Source organism: Octopus bimaculoides, chromosome 1, assembly GCF_001194135.2.
Source record: "Octopus bimaculoides isolate UCB-OBI-ISO-001 chromosome 1, ASM119413v2, whole genome shotgun sequence".
NCBI classification, from domain to species: domain Eukaryota; kingdom Metazoa; phylum Mollusca; class Cephalopoda; order Octopoda; family Octopodidae; genus Octopus; species Octopus bimaculoides.
The window spans coordinates 159,489,758-159,502,917 of NC_068981.1; the positions used below are offsets into that span (position 1 = coordinate 159,489,758).

At 38.7% G+C, this 13,160-nt stretch overlaps 1 long non-coding RNA gene across 4 annotated transcripts in view; it reads left to right on the forward strand.

The window, feature by feature from the left end:
* The window catches only part of LOC106884408 (uncharacterized), a 91,152-nt gene that overhangs the window by 36,069 nt on the left and 41,923 nt on the right, over window positions 1-13,160 (forward strand). Inside the window, exon 3 of one of the 4 annotated variants that reach the window (XR_001411242.2) lies at window positions 358-406. The exons of the other annotated variants lie outside the window; for them this stretch is intronic. This is a non-coding gene — a long non-coding RNA (uncharacterized LOC106884408). The remainder of the gene's footprint in view (window positions 1-357; window positions 407-13,160) is intronic. 4 annotated transcript variants of the gene reach the window in all.

Here is a 13,160-nt window from a genome sequence, read left to right on the forward strand (position 1 = left end):
TATATATATATGCGAAGCATACTTATACAGACGAAGTAGAAGTAAAAAGAACAAACTAGCTGCATATTTGTTGTATAATTGCATCTAACCCGTTCATATATTCGATGACAAGCAGTGAAAATAATTAACATTTTTGGAAGTCTTTTAACTTTTATATGTGCGTCAGCAGTACAGCTCTCTTCATGTTGGTTTGGAACATGAGTTTCTGAGTAGCAATTATACACACACACACACACACACACACACACACACACACATATATATATATATAGTGATTGCTCCACCTTCACAGGTTATTGCTGTCTTTTTATGCTTCCTATATGTCAGTGGCATTTCTGACTTTCTGTCCCATTGCAGATCTGCGTGATTTGAAGCATAGGAGACAGACGAAATTTTAAGGTGGAAGGTTAGTCATTGACATCGATTCCAGTACTTTTGACTGGTATTTTATTCTTAGTAAAACTGTAAAAACATTATTTACCGTTCGTTGACATCTTGCATTTTGGCTTCTTGTACATTCTATGCATCGATAAACAATGCAAATTTTAGCCTTAGTCTGGTGTGTAATCGAATACACATTCGCAAATAGAAATACGTCTTGCTTTTCTTTAACATATCTCTGCGTAAGAAACAAGAACTGTTTCGAGTCCTAAGAATTATAGCGCCGGTTACCCAGTTTCCATGGCCTATAAGTGAACGTGATCACAACATTCCTCCAGAACTGGACACCAGTCTGTTGCAAAGTTCACCTCTGAGTGAACTGGAGCAACGGGAAACGAAAACCACAACGCAAGCCTGGTCCGGAAATCGAAACCACAATTTCGCGATTGTGAGTGCAACACCCTAACTGTGAAGACCACGCACCCTGATGTCTCTGTGTGAGCAGGATTAATTTTACGAATTAAATACATTTTTGTGTCACAACTTCCGCATCCGGTTTTACAATTTTCGAAAAAAATTAGCTTAGTCAATAGCAGCGCCATACATATGCGTGTGTGTGTGAATATATATATTTATATATAGACACACATATACATGTAAGTACACACACACACACATGCAGACGCGCGCGCGCATGCATATGACAGGCTTCCACACTGTTTCTGTGTCTCGAATTCACTCATGGGGCATTGTTTGGCCCCGAGCTATGTTAAAAGACACTACCTAAACTGCTATGCAATGGGACTGAATCCCAAACCAGGAGTTTGCCAAATGAGCTTCTTAACCACAAACCTTTTTATTTTATTAATATTACTTTATTTCTGTTTTTATTCAACTTACTTTTATTTTTATTTTTTACAAACATAGGCGTAGGAGTGGCTGTGTGGTAAGTACCTTGCTTACCAACCACATGGTTCCGGGTTCAGTCCCACTGCGTGACACCTTGGGCAAGTGTCTTCTACTATAGCCTCGGGCCGACCAAAGCCTTGTGAGTGGATTTGGTAGACGGAAACTGAAAGAAGCCCGTCGTATATATATATATATATATGTGTGTGTGTGTATATATGTTTGTGTGTCTGTGTTTGTCCCCCCAACATCGCTTGACAACCGATGTTGGTGTGTTTAAGTCCCCGTAACTTAGCGGTTCGACAAAAGAGACCGATAGAATAAGTACTAGGCTTACAAAGAATACGTCCTGGCATCGATTTGCTCGACTAAAGGCGGTGCTCCAGCATGGCCACAGTCAAATGACTGAAACAAGTAAAAGAGTAAACAGTTAACCTGGGACAAAATATCCAATTTGTCCTCCTTTTCTAAAAATGTAGATCGTGATTTAGCACATTGAAGTTCCGTCGTTGAGTTGTGGACACTTTTTTGCTTGCTTTCCATAATCGAGATGTATAAGACATCTCAGTCTCTTGCATATTAAAAAGATATTCAAGAATTATCTCTTATTCTTACATGAAGAAGCAAACAAAAAAAAGGAAGAAATAATATACTTCAGAAAGTGAAATTATCAGTACGACCCACACAATAAGCATTATTCTCCTTCTTATTGATGCTTGTGTAAATAGCAATATCCATGAATAATCTTTTGTTCATGCACTGAATATATCTTCTCTTCAGTCCACTGAGTCTAAATCTGACAAAAGGTACTTTAGATACTGTCACGTAGAAGTTGTACTTCAGAAGTTGTGTCATATTCTAAATAATTTTTAGTTCTTTACCAATTCGAACGCTGATTACTTTCGCATGATTAAATAATATATATTTCATTTATTTATTCCCCGCTTTTTACCTTCTGTATTTTTATCATCGCGTTTGATTAATCCGATAAGGAAATTTATGATTTTTAGTTTAATTTGAGTCTCTACGCTTCGCCTGAGTGGAGCAGTGAGGAATGAATTAGTCTTTGCTTGGCAGAAGGGTTCCACCTGCAGTCTTTTGCCAACCAGAATCACTTTAAGCTGGCTTCAGCTGTCATGCCCATTTCTTTAGTGACTTTTTTCATCTGTCTGGGTTCTAGACCAATTTCCTGCAGGAAATAACGCACCGACCCATCTCGAAAACTGCAGCAGCTGACTTCAGTAAGGAATGAGTCTGCGTAGCATCCCTTGTCAAGGCACTCGTCGATCAAGCCCCGATATCTGATATACTCTGGTTGGTGAGAAATGTCGAGTCTGTCTTCCCAGGGTACCGTAAATTCAGCTACGATGATTGTCTCGGCAACTCTCGAGAGCAGTATCATACTTAGTCAGAGTAATGCATCCACTACCTCCGCAAAAAATTCGAGTCTGTCCTTCAGGTCCAGTTGCATCACCCAGTCTGAGGCTGTATGCAAAATAGAAAACAGGCTCCCTACTGCTGTTTTCGTCTTCTCGTTGTTGTTTAGCAAGTGTCTTCAACTATTGCTCTAGTCTAACCAATTTCATGTGAGTTATTGAATTTGGTAAACGGAAAAGGTAGAAGCATGTCATGTATGTGTATGTGAGTGTGTTTTTGTGTGTGTTTGTATGTAAATAAGCATGTATCGTGTGTGTGTGTGTGTGTGTGTGTGTGTGTGTGTGTGTGTGTGTGTGCGTGCGCGTGCGAGGGTGTGTCTGTCAAGTCACTTGAGAGGTTTCTGCTGAGTGCTGCTGGTAACAGAATCCAGTACAACCTGTTGCATAATCGGGTCTCTCACTGGATGCTTGATTGAAACCCAACAGGACTAAAAAGAAGACCTGTCAAAGGACGGATGAACCAGCCCTCAGGAATTATGGGTTGGTGTCTGGTATGTTGAAAGATCATTGGGAGTGAGGCACTACTCAGCTTTCTTTCTAGGAGAAGGTTACGCTGGTATAAAACCAAATATACAGGGAATGGCATTAAACATTTTGGAGATGTTTTGTTTGCGCTTGATATCATGGTGCTTGCACATTCCTAAGACTGCGATCCATATTGGCACAGATCTTGCCCTGGCTTGTCTTTGGATAATGTCAATAGGATAGAGGAGGTTTGTCAGGTGTTGTACAAGCCTCATTGGATCTAAAATTTTAGATTACGCGATCGCCAGCCAGGCGACTTTTCGATACCCGGTCGAGTAAAAGAGCCCCGCGTTAAGCATAGAAGCCGCGGGCGTTAGCCCGGGTGAAGCCGACCGCGGGTGCAATAACCCTATGCAGAGACATTACTGACATTTTGCATGAGCAATGGTCAGTGATGGTCTTCTTCGGTCACGAGTGGCCAACTATCATATACAATGTATGTACGTATGTGTGTGTGTATGTGCGTGTGTGTTCGTCCCGTCATCGCTAGACAGCCGGTGTTAGTTTACGTTTCTGTAACTTTACCGATAGTATAAGCACCAAACTTTAAGGAAATACTAGAGGGCGCGATTTGTTCGACTGACCCTGCAAGCCGGTGCTCCAACACGACCGCCGGCCAATGATTGAAACAACTAAAAGAGTAAAAGCGTAAAATGATGTACTAAAGGCAACATTTTTCTAATGCATCCATTAGTTTTTAAGACATTAGTGTATGATGATTTGAAACATCTTCGAGCTTTTCCAAGATCTGTCTATCAGAACTTCGTGGCTCTCATTTCCCTGAGCACACGTAGACCGTACGAACGAACATTATATAATCATTTCCAATGTAGTGTCACCTTCTGTTAATGTCGTATAAATAGAAATTAAAAGCATTAACAGTAGTAAAAGTAACAGCGGCAGTAGCATTAGCAGTAGCAATAACGACAGCTTTCTATTTCGAAGTTGAGCAGCAATTGTAAGCTGTTTTGACTAACTACTTGATTGTTCAGGATGATAGACAGACATATAGATAGATAGATAGATAGATATAAAGACAGAGAGATAGATAGAGGTAGGGGTAAAGAGGGGGGGGGAGAGAGAGAGAGAGAGAGAGAGAGAGAGAGAGAGAGAGAGAGAGTGAGTTTTTACTTTCTTTGTTGTTTGTCCTATGAGTGAATAAAAAGAGAAGACTAACTGAAAACCACTAAGTGACCAGCGATAGCTGTCAGAGTGACGCCACTGTTTGTCGGAGAGAACGAGACTAAATGACTACGATGAGATAGGTCGTCGACTTTCAAAAATAAATAGAAAACAAAATGGAAAAAGAAAAAGAACGAAACAAAAACAAAAAGAAAAGAAAAAACGTTGAACAGTAGTAATTCTAACGGTATCAAAAGAAGCCTGTATGTCTGCTGCTACAAACTACACTCGCTCATTCACTTAGACACACGCACACGCACCCACATACGCATACACTTGCACACACACACATACTCACAGAGCAGCCCACACGCACAAACAGGCAGTCACATGCGTATGCACACACTCTTTCACATGCAGGCACGTACACACGTATACACGCATACACACAGACACACGTATACCCACAAAATTACAATGTGAAGATATGTGTGTGTGTGTGTGTGTGTGTGTGTGTGTGTGTGCGTGCGTGTTTCCTTGTGAGTGTGTGACTGTAGGCGTGAATGTGTGCATGTGAGGGAAGGTGTCTGAGTGAGTATGTAAGGGTAGGTGTGTACTGATGGCGGCTCTCTGTCTGGCTATACCAGACAGAAAAAGCCAGACGGACGGACGAATAAACAAAAGAGAGTGAGAGAGAGAGAGAGAGAGAGAGAGAGAGAGAGAGAGAGAGAGAGAGAGAGAGAGAGAGAGAGAGAGAGACAGCGAGAGAGAAAGAGCGTGAGAGAGAAAGAGAGCGAGAAAGAAAGTGTGTGTGTGTGTGTGTGTGTGTGTGAGTGAGTGTGCGTATAAGAAAATATCCAAATTACATAGTAACAATAATGAAAAAGGAGGAGTGACTAAGAAATGTAATAATAATATTCCTTTCTACTATAGGCACAACGCCTGACATTTTAACGGCAGGGGGTTTGTCTATTACATTGATCCAGTGCTCAATTGGTGCTTATTATCGATCCCGAAAGAAGAAAAGGTAAAGTCGACCTCGGCGGAATTTGAATTCAGAACGTTAAGCCAATAGATAATATGGTATTCAAATTTTGGCATATGGCCAGCAATTTTAAAGGGAGGGTGGGGTTGTCGATTACATAGATCCCCAGTGCTCAACTGGTACTTATTTTATCGATCTGAAAAGGATGAAAGGCAAAATCGACCGCAGCGGAATTTTGAACTCAGAATGTAAAGCAGGTAAATCATAATATATTTTTTTAAAGACCTAATATAAACACAAGGTCACATATTTTGTGGTAGGGAATAGTTAATTTAAATTAATCCTCATGTTTACATACAAGACCCAGGAATGCGTCTTATATGTAAATTGGTTTATCTAATAACTAAACACCACTGTATGCGGAGGCTATATAAGCAATGTGTTCGGAGGCAAAGGTGGGTTAGATAAGTGCTGAAGAAGGGACGACAACCCTCGGAATATGACATATATACTCATTACCCACTTTTGTCTTCGATCACATTATATGCTTACATCTGACGTTTCGATACGAAGCGTTATAGCAAAAATCAGTGCTGGCTATAAGTTCTATAGAATATCTGAAGAAATAACCTTAACAAAATAATCCTAAAGTATCACTACCAAAACTTTCTCTATCGACCTGGCAGACGAAGTCAACCACCGCACATTCTGAACTCATTTCGTATTGAGCCACGCTGTTGTAACTGTCCTACGGAAAGTAATGCATATAATTGAAGTAGTGTCTTGTAATATAAAAAAGAAAGTAAGAACGACGTTTCAGACGCGTTAGTTCTTCTTCTTCTTCTTCTTCTTGGAGAGTGAGAGAGAAAGAAGAGAAATTCATCATACTAGGACGCAAAATCGAAGATTTATACGATAGCCAACCGCTGTGATATTTGATTTCCAAGCACAACAGGCCGTAAATATACTCTCCACTCTCTTCCGATTCATGTTATCCTTTTTCTATCGGCAGTGATTTTGCAGAATCGTTCGTTACAGCACAGGATAAAATATCTTACTGTGTTTGTTCGGGTTCTTCGCATTCTGAGTTCAAATCTTGCCGAGGTCAACTTTCCTTTTCATCCTTTTCAGGGTCGATAAATAAAGTACGCGTCCAGCGTGATAGATTGGCAGAATTATTAGTGACTCAAACGAGATAACTTGTGATATGTTTCTGATTGTTTGCATGCTGAACTCTTGAGCTTAATACAAGCATTTGGCACCTTGGATACCCCTCTTGAAGTATCCGAGCCAGGTCTCTAGTTTGAAAATGTCTTTCTCCTTTCCTCTTCCCAGAAGCCTCGGAGGCCCTGGGTGAAAAAAAAAATGGAAAACAAACGGGCATGAGCTCTGTTCGTCCTTCTTCTTCAAAAAGGTAACGAAACAAAATGTTGTTTAATTAACATGACTTCTAATTATTACTTAGACTATTCATTAAAGCTTCATCCATATGCAAATTTTGTATTTATTTGATTCTCTGTCAGTTGAATTTCTAACAGATGTCATACGTGATTTTGTACGTGTCCATCTTTGTAACACCTGTTAGGAAATGAAACACGTATAAACGGGGAATAAATAATGTCCCAAAAAGTTTTGTAATCTCCTATTTTGATATGTAATTACTCTGCTAAAACTATTTTCAGTATCTCTCAATTCCTATGCATGCCTCTCGCAAATACAACATCTACATACCATATTCCAACACTCCAAAATAGTATGTAGATGTTGTATTTCATTCTTCTTCTTCTTCTTCTTCTTCTTCTTTGTTATTTGATGACAGAAGAAGGAGAGAGAGAGGTAAGAGGGATTAGGAGGGGTGGATGAAGGGATGAACGCCAGGGACTTTAAAATAGGAGAAACATCAAAATATTTGATGTTAAATAAGTTCATGTCGAATTAGCGGTTGTGCCAAATAGGTCTCGTACCCATCATTTTAGTAACGAACGGGACTTTCCCCCCCGAAAACATTCATTTGGTACCAAATTTGTTGGTGATGCATTCAGCAAATATTTTAACCCATATTTAAGGGTAATATTCAACTCTATGACTTTTCAATGACATATCTTGCTTTGTTTTTTTCTTTTGTTTTGTTTTGTGTGTGTGTGTTTTTAAATTAATGTTAGTATTTAATAAGTCTTTCTTATTATAAGCACAAAGCCTGAAATTTGGCGGATAAGGGTATTTCGATTACACCAACTACTGTGCTCACCTGGTACTTATTTTATCGACTCGGTGGAATTTGAACTCGTTCGAAATGCCTCTAAGCATTTTGTCCGGTGTGCTAACGATTCTGACAGCTCACTCACTCGCTTTAATAGTGGTTTCAAATTTTGGTACAAGGCCAGCAATTTCAGAATAGGAGATAAGTCGGTTACATCGATCCAGTGCTTAACTGGTTCTTATTTCATCGACCCCGATAGAATGAAAGGCAAAGTTGACCTCGGCGGAATTTGAACTCAGAACAGACAAAATGCCCCTAAGCATTTTGCTCGGCGTGCTTAACAATTTTGCCAGCTCGCCGCCTTTCTGACATTTGATACTGAAAGGATTTATACAACGGAAGTATTCGATAACGAAACTATTAATACCCTTAATCATATCCTCGATATCCTTCCATATTTAAAGTTGTTGACTGTAAATCGACAGGAATCGTGCTCAGCGGTAGTGTCAAACGGATTAATGATAGCAATAAAAATTTAATTAAAAATTATGATACCATATTTAATTAAAATAGATAGCATTGCAATATTACAATATTATATTTACAAAATAATGGAAAATTTATATGTAACGATCATTGTACCAAATGTTCTCTCAAATGATTTCTCTGCTTCCTGGAGAGCAGAGTGATTAATTATCTCAGTTGAGAGCGCGTTAAATCGATAATCTGAAGGTCTCTGGTTCGATCCTGAGTCTTAGAAATTTTATGAGGCTTCTGTATTTTTCTTAAAATTATTTCTGAAGCAGATTTCTTAAAATTATTTCTGATCCAGATTTCTTTAGTTTGATTTATTTATCGAGTGTAATAGAAGAAGTAAGTAACTTAGCGGTTCGGCAAGTGAGACCGATAGAATAAGTACAAGGCTTACAAAGAATAAGTCCTGGGGTCGATTTGCTCGACTTAAAGGCGATGCTCCAGCATGGCCACAGTCAAATGACTGAAACAAATAAGAGAATAAAAGAATATATATATATAAATTAGATAGATAGATAGACAAACTTACTTGGAAATGGATGTGTGGCGTTCAATCATATAATAATATAAATAATAGGCGTAGGAGTGGCTGTGTATATTATTAAGTATACAATTAATAATAATATTAGTGGCTATTCAAAGTGTGAACTGTGCAGGCAAATTTTAAAACTTTTTAATTCTTATCGCTTGCCCGATTTTTCACCATGCTTGTTCATAAAGTGAGTTCTCTGCGGCTTCCGAAATCATTTGACTTCTATTTCTAGCTAAGCTGGTACTATTCCAGTACCATCATATGTGTGTGCGCGTATGTATTAATCGAAGTGTACAGTATTATGTATATTCATTACAGTTGATCTTATCAATCGGTTTCGCACAAGCGTTTCAACGAAGTGTTAGATAACCGAATAATGTGACCCTGTGCTCTTCAGAGATGGTAGTTATGGAATGAAATATGGCGACTCCTCTCTATTGTTGGAGGTGAAAAGATACGTCCAGTTTGTGATTGCTGTGAAAAAGACGACGGAACGAATCGGGCAAGGTTAATTTAAACGTTTTATCTCTTGGCATCAGAAAACCGCTTGTAGGGATGAAAAGTGCATATGGGAAAAGTGTGTATGTTTTAGATTTGGTGTTCTTGTAGAGTTGTAATGTATGCAGTGATACTATATATATATAGCGTTTTGGTGGGGTGAATGGAAGCAAAGCCGTATAAGCATATGTGTGTTCATTTGTGGTTTTTTTTTTGCTTTTTTTTGTCAATATCGCCAGCCCTTCAGCTTCGGCCCTCTCACTACCAAACCTGGGAATCCGGCAAAGAGCTTGACCAGAACATTGACGAACGCACTTAGAGACACTCACGCGCCATAGCACGGCGGACATCTGCCCAACATAGCCTTTCCCACCTCCAATATAAGCCCCTAAACATATTGTACCCCTACATACACTCAATATCTACATAAATGCTCTAGAGAATTTAACCAAAGAATTTAACCAAAACATAAGCAAAAGAAGTTTTTAAAATTCATAATCTGGTTCTGTATTTCTTTTGTATCTTTTTTTTTTTGTTAACCCTGCTCTTGCTGTTGCTGCCGTTCCTTTTGTTTTTTTAATTTTTTTATGCTGTCCTTCTTTAAGTCCAAGTCTACTCCGATTAGTGAGACGTATGACAGTTTGTCATGAGTAGGTAAAGCTGTAAGGAGACGCACAGATTTCAATAATGAAATTAGTTTTTAAACCTTTGAAAAGTTTTCCAGTTCTGCGGAAAACGAAGAATTACATTAATGTAAAGTTTATTTTGTTTCCACATTTAAAAAAAAGAGAGACTAGAAGGTAAAAACTTTAGTTCACTAATATTTTACGGGATGTCTGGTATTAGTTATTTTGAGAACGTCCGACCTAAGGCACGTAAATAGAGGGCTGAATGATTTGCTACGAACCCAGGATTAATGTTTCCTTGTTAAGTATTTATCATTCGACCGAATTTCCAGTTATCATACGTTCTTCTTTCTTTCTTTTTTTTTTTTTTTGAAGCAAAATATATCTAAGACTACATTATTTAGGACTACATTATCATTTTCGTTTGAAGACGATTGTGTGTGATTAAAGGGCGATTTATCTACTGTTTTCAATATAGGTCTAATGACTGCGTATATGTTTCTTCATTGGCTCATAGCCTAGTTAGTTTTCTTCGTAAGTTTTAAAGAACCCTTAATGAAGTCTTATGGTGACTATCATCCACTTTTATAACTATTGACGAGCGAATCTAGAAAACAATTTCAGTAACTTTTGTGTATAATAATCATACTTCATTCTGTTATCTACAAAGAGTGTAATGTTATATCGTGTGATGTTAACAAATAAATGTCAATTGACTCATTTAAAGCCAGTTTAGCGGAATCTAGATGGCACGATGAAAAAAACATAAGTTAATAATCGCGGAAAAGTTTAACATACAATAACAATCGATTTTCCTTTGAAGACTAGATAAGAAAATATTGAATGGGCAAAATAATGATCGGCGAGAGGATGCAAAGATCATTGAAATCAATTTGATGACATAGCGGTATCGCGTTTTGGAAATATTAACATAGGTGTCGGTATGGCTGTATGATTAGGAAGTTCGCTTCGTAAGCATTGAAATTTCGTATACAGAAATTATACAGGAGCTTGTATATATGTATGTATGTATGTATGTATGTATGTATGTATGTATGCATGTGTATGTGTGTACGTATGTGTGTATGTAGTATGCACTAATGCATGTATACATGTACGTTTGCATGTATGTGCATATATATATATGTATATATATATATATATATATATATATATATATATATATATATATATATATATATATATATATATGCATGTATATATATATATATATATGCATGTATATATATATATATGCATGTATATATATATATGCATGTATGTATATATATATGTATGTATGTATGTATTTATTTATTTATATGCATGCATATCTATATATTCACACACACACACACACACACACACACACACACACACACACACACACACACACACACACACACACACACACACATAAGCATACGTATAACTTGAGGGTAGGAAAAGAATGTAACAGAAGTTTAGATCACAAGAGATCAAAAAAAGATCGATTGAGGAATGTTCATAATGGTTGTGATATATGTTGGTATTCTCCCGGAACATTTATGACTCCGTATTATCTGCTGAAGATGGAATGGATTGCCACCAAAATGCTGGCCATGGACTCCTTGCAGGGAATGGCACCAACTGCACATCTATTCTTGAAACAACTGTAAGGTAACACGTGCACATTTTCCTTATCTAGCTTTAGATTCTACTTACGACAACCTGCCTTAGCCTACAATCTAATATCAATAATACGGCCTTATCTTATAAGTGTTCCCGGAGAATACCAGCATAAGTCATAATTATAAACTCAACCTATTTTTTATCGATGTCTAGTGATCTAAGCTCTTGTAACACTCATTTCTACCCTCAAGTTATATCGATGCATACATAAATGTCATAATCTGACCTAATACCACTCGTTTGCCTGTTTGTACCATTATACATCTACCAGTTCGAATGAGACACTGCCTACAGCCAATCTTCAGTAGGCAGCTTTAGACGTCGTCGTCGTTCTCGTCCCCATCAGAGGAGAGGGGCAGTTGCATCGCCCTGCATTAGTTGCATTTCAAGCTTGAGTTTAGGCAGGAAGTCTATTTAAGTAATAATTATATGTACAACATTATATATAGGAATGTGAAGGTGCATGGCTCAGTGGTTAGAGCGTCGAGCTCAGTGGTTAGAGCGTCGAGCTCAGTGGTTAGAGCGTCGAGTTCAGTGGTTACGATCGCGAGGTTGTGAGTTCGAATCCCGGACCGGGTTGCGTGTTGTGTTCTTGAGCAAGACACTTTATTTCACGTTGCTCCAGTTCACTCAGCTGTAGAAATGAGTTGCGACGTCACTGGTGCCAAACTGTATCGGCCTTTGCCTTTCCCTTGAATAACACTGGCGGCGTGGAGAGGGGAGACCGGTATAGATGGGCGACTGCTGGTCTTCCATAAGCAACCTTACCCGGACTTGTACCTCGGAGGGTAACTTTCTAGGTGCAATTTCATGGTCAGTCATGACCGAAGGGGGTCTCAGCATATGTACGTCATCAAATGTACATGAAAATTATACGTATGCATATATACAGACATGTGTATGTGTGCTTGTGTGTGTGTGTGTTTGTTTGTGTGTTTATTTGTTTGTCTGTTTGTTTGTGTGTGTGTGTGTGTGTGTATGTGTGTGTGTGTGTGTGTGTGTGTGTGTGTGTGTGTGTGTGGTCGTCAGAGATCAGATAACCAAGTATCTGCTACTGATAACCATATTAACCAACTCAACTTCTGCAATGTCGGTTTGTCACGACTAAACTGGCAACACCACCAAACCTACTTGTTGAATAAGATGATCTTTGGATACTCTGCAGAATTAAAAGCATGTCAAAGAACGTCAAAGTGTGGATAAGTTGACGAGTTGATATGATTGACAAAAAGCTTCTAAAGTTTTGTTTGACCTACTAAATTCGTCTCTCAATTTAACACCTCCAGCTGGTGATTGGGTACCTTCAGCGAAGTTCACTCTTCTCCAAGCATTTAGGCCAGTCTCCAGTTTGAGGATACCTTCCTCTTTTTCCTCCGAGTCTCGAGGGCTTAATGAAGGTTCTCGATTACTGCTTTCCCGCCTAATTAAACGAAACAGCTGTCCAATGAATGAATCTCGCTACGAGTGTAATTTTAACTAATTGAAATGTTTTGGTGCAGTAGATTAAAGTGTAGACATGGATCGTTTTGCGACTACACAACTTCAGGTTCAGTTCCACAGTGCAGCATTTTGGGCTGGTTTTTTCTACTACAGCCCCGGCTGTCCAATACCTTGTGCGTGAATTTGGTAAACGATAACTGTATGGGAGCCCGCCGCGTGTGTGTTTGTGTGTGTGTGTGTGTGTGAGAGAGTGTGTGTGTGTGTGTGTGTGTTGTGTGTGTGTGTGTGTGTGTGTGTGTGTGTG